At 42.6% G+C, this 9,945-nt stretch overlaps 1 protein-coding gene across 1 annotated transcript in view; it reads left to right on the top strand.

Annotated features, from left to right (window-relative positions):
- Positions 1-9,945, top strand: part of LOC146766085 (uncharacterized) — an 84,185-nt gene that overhangs the window by 48,408 nt on the left and 25,832 nt on the right. The gene's annotated exons all lie outside the window — the stretch shown is intronic.

Below are 9,945 nucleotides of genomic sequence, written 5' to 3'. Positions count from 1 at the left end.
GTATGGCTTGGATGGAGGTTGTCTGGGTGCCTGGGCTGATTTCTTGCTGTCTCAGAGTCTTCTGTGATCTGTCTCCATGTCTGAGTGGGAATGTAAGGTGCTCCAATGACAGACAGGTGGGAGCTAGAAAAAGATTAAGTATGACTAGATATTCAGGTTTTAAACTTCATTGTAAAAAAGGCAGTGGTTTAATGTTAGGTATAGAAGGAAAAGCAGATTAAGCAGAGTTTAAATTTTCTCTTTACCCAATCCCTTTGATCAGACCAGCTGGATTTCAGGGAAATATCTTCAAATTTTCAGCCAAAATGTCTTCAAATTTTTAAAGCCAGCCAGTGTTTTAGCTAAGAGATAGACAGGACAGAGAGTATCCATCTGGCTTCCACTGTGTTGATAGAAATCAGACCATTGAGCTGGATTCCCCTCCCTCAGAGTATCTGTAAAAGTCAGTGTTGACTGCCTTTCTCCTCCTTTGTGTGCTGCATTCAGGTCAGGATCAGGCTCCCAGGAGTTTGTTTTAATTAACAGGAACCTGAATAGGCATATTTAGGTCTGAAACCTGACAGCCAAATATTCATTAAACAAGTATTTATCCTAAATGGGTGGGCTTCCTTACGCAACAGTAAAAAAAAAAGTTAAACTGTATTAACCCAAACAGAAAATTGTCCTCTCTCCTCCACAGGTGCATTGGGGCTCTCTGTTGTGCCTTCATTACCTGGTTGCTTGAGCTGTTGGGGTTTTTCTCCAGACCTTCATTAGATGTTAAGCACAGGGCTTCATTTTACCCATCTAGACATAACTGCAGCACACCAGCTCCCATATGGGCAGGGCTGAGAACAGATTTCTGCTTCATGGCTGACACCATTAAGTGCTGAAAACTCTCCCACATTTGTTTATTCACAGCATCACAAGATACTGTGTCCTGTGAACGAGCCTGTTTGGGCTACAGTCTCCTCCTTGGAAACAGGACTTGTGAAGGCATGGAGAAAGCTGGAGGAACTGGAAATAAATTAAACATACAAGGTCTCCTGGGCTCGTGTGAGCCAGCAGCTTCCCATCTCTCAGCTTTGGGGCTGCAATATTGAGGGTAGGGGAGAGACTAAGCCCTTGCTAGAGGTGCCCCAGAGTGCTGGGAATTTTGACAGCTCTCCCCTGGTGTTTAGCAGAGCTGGGTGGTGTTTTTTGGGCTTGTGTGTGCCCATGTTGGGGGCTGTGCTGCCCCATGGGTCAGGCATCACTGGCAAGGGAGGAAAAATTCAATTGCACAGCCAATTGCACTGTGGGATCTTTGAGTTCTGGTTTCCAACATTTAGAATGTTAATTTTGAAATGATTCAATTATTTCTTTCCTAGTGTTCCAGGTGTTTAATTTTTGTTAAAATTAGTATTGTGGGAGGTTCCAAGGCAGCACTGGGCTGAGCACATCAGGGCCAAAGCACAGGTAAGTCTGTGCCTGTGCTCTGACCCTCCAATCACCATCTCTCTGGCCCTCCAAGTAAAACCAAGTTCTGGAAGAAACACTACAGAAAATGCCAATACTGAAATCCTACAGAAATTTCAAGCAGTAACAAAACCAGAGGAGATCCAAGTCGGTCATGATCCCATAAGTATCTTGGGCAAACAGGCACTGCCCATATATTTGTGTCATAACCACCTTTGAGTTTATTTAATTTACTCAGCTCAGAATTGAAGTTGCACCAAAACTTCCACACATAAGCCCCTGTGAGATCAGGACACTGATGAGTCAGGAATAGGAAACTGAACAATGGAGTGTGGATTAAAAAACAACCATGAAAACCATGTGTTTCAGCACTCGAGTGCTAGCAACTGCTACTTTTATTTTTGCATGAAAAATGTTTCTCTGAATTGCAACAGTTGAAGCAATCAACAGCTCCAGCACTAAAAATCAGGCAGCTAAACCAGAAAATTGGGTGCAATTTGTAATCTGCACAATGTGCAGTCTTCTGCCAGAATACATTCTCCAGAGAACATTTATTTGGGTCACATCCCCCAACCTGGGATTCCTCAGGAAGAGTCAGCAGGTTTTATCCAAGATAAAAAAAAAACCATTTCTGCATTCAGGCAGAGAGGTGCTGCAGAGGCATCAGCAAGGCCCTGTCAATCTTCACTTACAATGAAGTGTTGAAAGACAAAAGATAGACTGTGGAGGGTTCCAGGAGAGAGACACTGAGACAGCTGCACCCTCACCACACTGACAGAGCCCTCTGCACGTCTAAAAGGGGTTGTTCATTCTGGGAAAAAAGGGCTTTTATCTGCTAACAGTGTTTCTAATCACTTTTCTGTCCCCTCTGTGGTGTTGCATTGACTCCTCGCCAGCAGCTGAAGCACCTGGGCCCTGCCCACCTGCACACTGCACCCCTGCCAGCCTGGGACAAGATTTTAGGTGGCCACTTGCAGCAGTTGTACAGCAGAGCTGAAAATAATGAGAAACAGAGCCCCCCATTTTGCCATTAGAAACCTGGCAAGCATGAATTTATTGAATCATACCCCACATTTTTGTTCAAATACAGCTGCACCTCCATAGTGAGCACATCTCCTGTGGTGCAGAAGACAAAGAGCACAGGTTAGAGTCATCTCTCAACAAATGGGGGCAGTGTATTTGAGGAAAGAATTAAACCAGGCTGTATCTTCCAAGGCAAGGCAGCTGATTGCTGAGTGGATCCTGTTTAATGTTAGGTATAAAAGAAACCTGTTGTGCTGCTGCTCAGGGAGAGTGAGGCACAGCAGCATGACCCAGGTCTGGTGGGCTGAGAGTGCACCTGAGAAGCAACACAAATATCTTTTGATGATTAAATCAGTGTTTAATCATAAGCCACATAACAACCAAAAGCTAAAGCAAAAAATCCCCAAACAAATACACCCAGCAACAAAACAACTAAACCACCCTCCAAAACAAAACCAAAAAAACCCATTTTTATATTGAACTGGAAAGGTAACTATTTGCTGTGATCCAAACCAGAGTGATCTAAAAGCTTTGTAGACAATCTAAGCCACTCTGTGGGCAGATGCCGACTATTTTCTTCCCATTTGGCTTCCAACACTGCACTTCATGTCTCATAGTACCATGCATTTGTTAAATCATACCCCACATTTTTGTTCAAATTCACAGCTGCACCTCCATAGTGAGCACATCTGCAGGGACCTCTCCCAGCCCAGCAGCCATCCTTCTCCTTCATTTCTAAACCTCTCTCTGCTTTGGCCCCATCACTGAGCCCAGCTTTAGCAACAGATTCTCTGCTTCATGATGTGTGTGTGATCCCCCTGGCCCCCTGGCAGCCCTGCACCACCCCATTAGCTTGCAGTTGCTGCTCTTTCCTCTCGCACACAAAGCTGAATTCACAATTTCTGCTGCTGATATAGAGAAATGCTGCTGTGCACCTGCTCTGTACTCCAGTGAAGCCACCTCAGTAAAGAAATGAGTGTTTCACAATTGTTTTAATGAGTAGTGTAAGGTTAGCCTGGCAGGTTACAACAGGTAGTAATTGTCTGCTGTTACATGGTGATAACAACGTAGTGTTATTATGGTAATAGCACCACAACATTATCTTAATATGCTGAGGTCAAATAAGGTCTGTATTACCTTATTTTAGAGGTAATTTATTCCTCTGAATTGCACCATGAGGCAATGCCATGGGGATTTTGCAGCTCAGACAGTCCTGAGAGAAGTTTGTGAGTGCTCACATGTGATGAATATTTTCAATAGCTGAAAGAACACCTGAACTCCTTGGCATGTGCATTAATTGATTCCTAGGAAAAAGAGTCTAATGGTTTAAGAAATCCATGCACTTTTCTTTTACTCCTGTGAGGCCAAAGGGAGAGTGGGAGCCCACTGCAGAGAAGGGAGAAAAAATGCCCCCAAGAAATTGGACTCTGATAATTTTGTTTTCAGTCCTGGTCACATAATGCATCCTTAATTTGAGATGTCACAACTGTCCTCCAAGTTTCTGTTGAGAATGCCCTCCCCTCCTGCAGTGGGGGTGGAAGGGACCATCTCCTGCAGCAGAAACGCCTGTGGTACAGCTCTCCAGAACCAGGCTCCAATTAGCTGCACATAAGCTAAAGAAACAAAGCTTTACAATATGTGCCAACACGGTGGCTACTAATTGCATGTGACAGTGGACTAATTGTGTTGTGCCTTTAAGCAAGTGCAGTACTTGAATGGAGATGGTGACTCCAGCTTTGCCCTCGACACAGGCTGGGGAGTGGATAATGCAGCTGGGGAAATCTGTCTGCTCTGGGGGGCATCAGGCTGCTGGTTCCTTCTGAGCCTGGACCATCCAGGAGCACCTGGACTACCCAGGAGCACTTGGACCATCCAGGAGCACTTGGAACATCCAGGAGCACTTGGAACATCCAGGAGGATCTGGACCATCCAGGAGCACCTGGCCAGCCCAGCTCAGCTGCAATAGCCCCACCTGGCCAAAGCACATAAAATCTTTGTATTGTTATTCCTAGATTTTACTGCAGTCAATACTAAAGTAAGATTTTAGTTTCTTTACTTAATACAAAGTGTTTTTTCGGGTGTTTGTGTTTTTGGGTTTTTTTTTTGTTGTTTGTTTGTGGGGTTTTTTTTTTGTTTTGTTTTGTTTTTGTTTTTTTTTTGTTTTTTGCCATGGACATTCTCCAAAGAAGGACTTAGATAGGTACTGACAAATAAACCCAGGGAAATGAGCTGTCCTGCCATTCTTCCCACCACAGGAGCTCTCTGGTCTGACTGATGGCCTGGCAGGGGCTGCTGATAAATCCTGCTCCCCAGTTGAGCCCCAGGTGACATAAATGAGTCCTGGGCCTATTATGAATGACCCCAGTGCATGGAAAGAGGGATGGTCAGCTGAGGGAAACAGGGATTTAAGAGAGGGTTTGCAGGTGGCAGACTTTGTCACTCCTGGCAGCACTTCTGCAGCTGGCCTTGCCCTGCAACAAGGGAGCCTAGTGCAGGAGATTTTTTAGGGATTTTGGAAAAAAATCATCAAACCAAGTCAAAAAAACCCATGGATCACACCACGATCACTCTACAGGCACAGAGGATTGCAGACATCTGGGAGCTCAGAAGGAGTGTTGCAATTGAACACCAGCCCATCAAGCTGGTGAGCAGAGATAGCATCAAAATTCAGGATTTGTGATATTTCAGAGAATGATTGCAAAACAAAAGCATATGTATAAAACCTAATAAGCTATGTGCCAACGCAATGTCAAAGCGAGCATGCAATATTAATGATATTTTAAAATGTTCATATACGTTCAATTTTGATACAAGTGGTAAATCATGTAATAAAATAAAGCAGAATATTTTACCTGCTAGGTTTGAAATGCAGTTGGAAAGGAATTTACTAGAGTGTAGCCTTTAGTAATAAATGGTAGAAGGAAGTACATCACTCATAAGCATTCCTTTGTGAATAGTGGAGTGCTTTCATTTATGAAAAGGTTACTGTGGTCAAAATGATCCATTCTGCACAGCAGGACACAAGCACTGCTCTGGAGGATTTCAGTCTTTCTGGAAAAAAAGAATCACATTATAGTGTGGGAAACTACCCTCAATCTGACAGAGAGGTCACCTCTGTGGGTATTTTCTTAGAAAAAAAATATTTTCTACTTATCATAGTTACTTGACTGTTTCTCAGATTGCAAAGTTCCCTGATCCTTAACAAAATTAGCTATATGTTTTTTTATCATTCCCACGTCCTAAAATTATATCCCAAGGATTTTTTTCTAGTTTTGTAAAGTTGATTCCAAATTATTAAAGACTTTTTTTCCCTCATTTCTTTAAAAAATATTATTGTTGGAGTATGCCAATGCACTTGATGATTTTTACTTTCTGCTCCATTGCAATGTATTCATTGAGCAATTGCTGCAGCAATGTTACAATGAAGGTATAAAAATGTATGGTTTTCATCTAAAAAGATGATGCATAAATCATATTATTGAATAATTTTTGATAGAAAATAAGTTCACATGAGGTAAATAAATTATGTATTATAATTCAATATAAAAAAGTGTAACGTAATGAAAATTGTCATGACATTGCAGCTGAAGGCTGACTCTGGCACGGAAGCAAAGCAGAGTGGCTGTAAGGATGCACAGTGAATTGTTTGGCGGTGAGGGCTCTCCAGCTGAGGTCAGGCCTCTCTTGTGCCAGGTGCTCCAGCTCAGAGCATCCGTCCCAGCATGGCTGGCAGGGGCACAGGAAGGAAAACCTGACAAGAGGCAGCAGAGCCAGCGAGGAGCTGGGGCTGCAGGGTGAGGCTGATGCAACAGCCCAGGCTTCTGCATCCTTCTCCATTTTCTATTTGTTAATTTATGTCTAAACAACCTTTTTCTCTTGAATTTGGCGGAATAAGCATGGCTCCTCTCCCTGTGACAGCTGCTCTTATCAGCGATGGCTCCCCAGCACAGCTCAGATAAGAAGCCCAGGGGCCTCCAGGCTCCCCTGTCCTTCAGCCAGAGCTCCTCCTGCTCCACAGCCCTGCAGGTGTGTGGGAAGCAACTCCACAAATGCCTTTTTGCATAGAAATGAGAAGCTATTTTAAAATTAGATTACTATCATAAAAAGCATTGCTGCTGCTTCTCATCTGTTCTACCTTTCCACTTACATTCTTTTTATTGCTGCTAAGCTTCTTACCATGCCAACGTCTTTTAGGTTCGTGATTAAAAGTATTTTAGAATATCCAAGCTGTACTGAGTGATAGCAAGTTGAAAATAATAAACTATAATTTGAAAAATGAAAAGCAGCTAATGCATTATTTAGAAAAACAAGTTGCTTGCTGAAAAAAAAAATATTTGTTTTTCTTTATAGCAGAGTCTGGTATTTTGCTGGTTTATTATCTGATATATTTTACCTCTACATGGCACATTTTACCTCTATAAACATAGATTTTTTTTTTAACCCAGCAATTTAAAGCATCCAGAAATGGGCCTTTCACTTAGAAGAACATGAAATTGAAGTAAGAATAATACCTGCTGATGTAGCTGTCTGGTACCAAATCACTCAGCCTGGACAGACTCTGAAGCATTTTGCATTTAGGCAATTTTTTTTGCTTTTCTTAAAAGAAAAAAGGCCTTACCCTGACAAGGCTTGGCCGTTTTGGGAGAATGCAGGTACCCTGCTGCACTCATTCCAGCTGGGAGGATAAGGCTGCATTTAAGGCCCATCACTTCCCAACCTCACTGCTGGTGTTTGTACCATCTCCAAATAAACCCAGGGATGAAGTCAGGAGGAGCTGGTCAAACGTCTCAATGGTTGCACAGAAACTTGTTGAAGTTGCAATAATGTAAAATAAGTAGGAAGTTCAAATTAAGGTAACGATTCTTTGGGTTTTATTTATTTATTTACCTAAATATATTTAAATGCCCTTCTTCTTTCATAGCCATGCAAAACAGAGCTGGGGAGTGAAATGGCACTACCCAGGAGTTTCACTGCCAGCACCTCTGTGACTGCTTTGCTTGATGCCTTGGAGTGGCTGGTTAGAACAGAGGCTAGCCAAGATTAAGAGAATAAAAGTGGGTATTTATTAAAGGCCTTCAACAGTCAGAAGCCCTTGGGCAGTCAGAAGCCTCCAAGAGGGGCAACACCCAAGGGTCATGGATGAACAAGGGTCATGAGTTTTTCAGACAGATATAAATTTGGTCTATTTGCATATCAGAGGTTGATTGTCCAATTATAGCTTCAGGTAATGAAGTCATATTCCCCCAGTTTGCTTCTCCTCCTGAATTCACTTTTGTTTATACTTTTTGGGGCCTGAGGACGAGGCTGTCCTTGGTTCTCAGTCCTGGAAGGATTGTTTTGTCTGACCAAAATGTGAAGAAATCTTTCTAAGACTTTATATGGAGCCCAGAGTTATACACTAATGCAGTACAGGATCGGAAAAATAGAAATACTAAAACTTAAGGCATCAGTATGGGATGCAATCCTTGGGAAAGAAAGAGGGATGAACCCCATCCTCCAAGGGCCACAGGCAGCACAGGCCTGTGCTGTCAGTCAGGATGCCTCAGGCTGTCCCTGAGCCACACAGGGATCCAGCTCTGCAAAGGGGATCCAGGGATCCAGTGCTCCGAGGGGGATCCAGGGATCCAGCTCTCTGAGGGGGATCCAGCTCTGCAAAGAGGATCAAGGAGTACAGCTCTGCAAAGAGGATCCAGGAGTACAGCTCTCCAGAGGGGATCCAGGGATCCAGTGCTCTGAGTGGGATCAGAGATTCAGCTCTCCAAATGAGATCCAGGGATCCAGCTCTCCAAAGGGGATGCAGTCCTCCAAAGGGGATCCAGGGATGCAGCTCTCCAAAGGAGATCCAGTTCTCCAAAGGGAATCCAGTTCTCCAAAAGGGACCCAGGGATGCAGCTCTCCGAGGCACCCACGGGGTGTCCCACAGCCTCTGGGAGAAGTGCCAGCCCCAGCTCGAGCCTTCAGTCCTTTGGTGCGTGTTCTCCAAGAAGATTAATGCAAAAAGCAGGTGCAGCTGCCAGTGATAAATAGTACAATGTGTTCAGATACAAACCTCAATCTCCATTACACTATTTTTAAGAGGTCTATTAGCAATGTAAGCACTCGTGGAAATAGTCTTACATTTTTAGTGTATCCCTGAATAGATCCCAGTGACTTGGTGCTGACACATGTCTTTTCACCCAATCATGAAATTTAGTGCAGGATTTTTTTTAGTCTTAAATTAAATTAAGCTCATCTGTTTCAGGGCACTTTTCTTTTATGACGTTACTTCATTTAAATCCAGATCCCCAAAAAGGGAATTTTTAATTTATTATTAGAAACTCAAAAGGAAGCTCTTAAGAAGATCCTCAGTGTTAAAATTGTAGTCTTGGTGTTCTGCAGAGAGAATTGATAATCAGGCTACAGCACAGCAAGTAACAAATACCCACTGCATTTCATTTCAATTAAACATGTCATTTCAATTAATTACTCAGAAAAAAATCTATCTCGTTTCTTTCCACACTGCAGATTATTTCCCTCCAAAACATTGGCTTTGTTGAAATCATGGACATCCATTTGGAAATTCTTCATTAGCTAGCACAGCCTGCACAAACCTGAGCCAAAAAATACAATATCATATAAAAAAAAACTTCCGTGGCTGGGCTTAGATGTTGCAGCTACTGTTGAATTTGTATTGAATTCAGAGGGAATAAAAATAGGTATTTTCCCTCATTGGGCACTTATGGTGAAAGTGCACATTTAAATTGCAAGGCATACTCTCCCGTGCTTGTAGATGATATTTATCCTCTTAGCACTGCACAGTAACTTTGAAGGCTGCTTGGTGGAAGGCAGATGTGCACCTCCAGCTCCTTCCCTGGAGATACAAACAGGTCCCTCAGCTATTGCCAAGCAGGACAGGTTGCTAAAATACTTGATGCATTTACACCTCCTCCAGGATTCAGTTATTTCCTGTAATTGAAACTGCATCTGAAATTATTTGGATGACACATAACAGTCAGAAAAGCAGTGCTAGATGCAAAGAAGAGAATGTAATGCTAACGTGAGATGAGTCTGGCTTTGGGTCTTGTAATAATATATATCATTAGCTATCCTAACTGACATAAATGAGAGAATAAAAATGCTATTTCCCTGTAATAGTTGAAAGAGGAGAAAATACCATGCTTTTCAGGTGCTTCTGTACCTTAAGGCAAAACAGCTTTTTAATGCTTTTCCTTGGATTTGATACTAGTTTTTTCCCCATTACACGGCTTAATAAAAACAAGGTTCATGTGCCACTGAGCAGCATGGTTCCAAAATGCTTTTATGTCAAATAAATTAATAGCTTTTTAGGTTGCCATCATCTGCCTTCATAAGCTGTGTCTTCCATGAAAATTTCCTGAGCTGGGCAAGTACATGAAAAACAGAGGTTCAGTTCCAGCTTAGAAAAGACTTGGGGAAACTGGGAGCTGAACTTAATTCCCAAGCTGCTGTGGTAGAATAAAAACAATA

This window comes from Lonchura striata, chromosome 14 (assembly GCF_050655825.1).
Source record: "Lonchura striata isolate lonStrDom1 chromosome 14, ASM5065582v1, whole genome shotgun sequence".
NCBI classification, from domain to species: Eukaryota; Metazoa; Chordata; class Aves; order Passeriformes; family Estrildidae; genus Lonchura; species Lonchura striata.
This window is presented reverse-complemented; position numbering and strand designations above follow the sequence as displayed.